We start from the raw sequence: 1812 nt of genomic DNA, 5'->3' as shown, positions 1-1812 counted from the left end.
CCTAGGAAGACACGCTGATTCCTTCAGTGTAGCGCGCGTGCGGCCCAGAACATCTAAGGGCATCACAGACCTGTTATTGCTCAATCTCGTGCGGCTAGAAGCCGCCTGTCCCTCTAAGAAGAAAAGTAATCGCTGACAGCACGAAGGATGTCACGCGACTAGTTAGCAGGCTAGAGTCTCGTTCGTTATCGGAATTAACCAGACAAATCGCTCCACCAACTAAGAACGGCCATGCACCACCACCCACCGAATCAAGAAAGAGCTATCAATCTGTCAATCCTTCCGGTGTCCGGGCCTGGTGAGGTTTCCCGTGTTGAGTCAAATTAAGCCGCAGGCTCCACTCCTGGTGGTGCCCTTCCGTCAATTCCTTTAAGTTTCAGCTTTGCAACCATACTTCCCCCGGAACCCAAAAGCTTTGGTTTCCCGGAGGCTGCCCGCCGAGTCATCGGAGGAACTGCGGCGGATCGCTGGCTGGCATCGTTTATGGTTAGAACTAGGGCGGTATCTGATCGCCTTCGAACCTCTAACTTTCGTTCTTGATTAATGAAAACATACTTGGCAAATGCTTTCGCTTCTGTTCGTCTTGCGACGATCCAAGAATTTCACCTCTAACGTCGCAATACGAATGCCCCCGCCTGTCCCTATTAATCATTACCTCGGGTTCCGAAAACCAACAAAATAGAACCGAGGTCCTATTCCATTATTCCATGCACACAGTATTCAGGCGGGCTTGCCTGCTTTAAGCACTCTAATTTGTTCAAAGTAAACGTGCCGGCCCACCGAGACACTCAATAAAGAGCACCCTGGTAGGATTTCAACGGGGTCCGCCTCGGGACGCACGAGCACGCACGAGGCGGTCGCACGCCTTCGGCTCGCCCCACCGGCAGGACGTCCCACGATACATGCCAGTTAAACACCGACGGGCGGTGAACCAACAGCGTGGGACACAAATCCAACTACGAGCTTTTTAACCGCAACAACTTTAATATACGCTATTGGAGCTGGAATTACCGCGGCTGCTGGCACCAGACTTGCCCTCCAATAGATACTCGTTAAAGGATTTAAAGTGTACTCATTCCGATTACGGGGCCTCGGATGAGTCCCGTATCGTTATTTTTCGTCACTACCTCCCCGTGCCGGGAGTGGGTAATTTGCGCGCCTGCTGCCTTCCTTGGATGTGGTAGCCGTTTCTCAGGCTCCCTCTCCGGAATCGAACCCTGATTCCCCGTTACCCGTTACAACCATGGTAGGCGCAGAACCTACCATCGACAGTTGATAAGGCAGACATTTGAAAGATGCGTCGCCGGTACGAGGACCGTGCGATCAGCCCAAAGTTATTCAGAGTCACCAAGGCAAACGGACCGGACGAGCCGACCGATTGGTTTTGATCTAATAAAAGCGTCCCTTCCATCTCTGGTCGGGACTCTGTTTGCATGTATTAGCTCTAGAATTACCACAGTTATCCAAGTAACGTGGGTACGATCTAAGGAACCATAACTGATTTAATGAGCCATTCGCGGTTTCACCTTAATGCGGCTTGTACTGAGACATGCATGGCTTAATCTTTGAGACAAGCATATGACTACTGGCAGGATCAACCAGGGAGCTGCGTCAACTAGAGCTGAGCAGCCGGCCGCCCGGGAGTGTGTCCCGGGGACCCGCGCGAACACGCAAGCGTCCGCTCAATTATTCTGCAAACAGGAGGAGGCTGAGCTCCCCTGCACAACACACCTCGAAACCCTCTCAGGTCCCGGCGGCGCGCAGCGCCGTCCTAAGTACTTGGTCGGGTTCGAGAGAGGCGCAATCGCCCGG

At 53.0% G+C, this 1812-nt stretch overlaps 1 non-coding gene across 1 annotated transcript in view; it reads right to left on the bottom strand.

Moving 5' to 3' along the window:
- LOC126476807 (small subunit ribosomal RNA) overlaps positions 1-1605 on the bottom strand; it is a 1909-nt gene extending 304 nt beyond the window's left edge. The window contains exon 1 of the ribosomal RNA XR_007587248.1: positions 1-1605. This exon is cut by the window's left edge and continues 304 nt beyond it. This is a non-coding gene — a ribosomal RNA (small subunit ribosomal RNA).
- Positions 1606-1812: the final 207 nt, after the last annotated feature.

Source organism: Schistocerca serialis, chromosome 4 (assembly GCF_023864345.2).
Source record: "Schistocerca serialis cubense isolate TAMUIC-IGC-003099 chromosome 4, iqSchSeri2.2, whole genome shotgun sequence".
Taxonomy (NCBI): domain Eukaryota; kingdom Metazoa; phylum Arthropoda; class Insecta; order Orthoptera; family Acrididae; genus Schistocerca; species Schistocerca serialis.
Note: the sequence above shows the minus strand (reverse complement) of the source record. Positions and strands in the feature narration are given on the sequence as shown.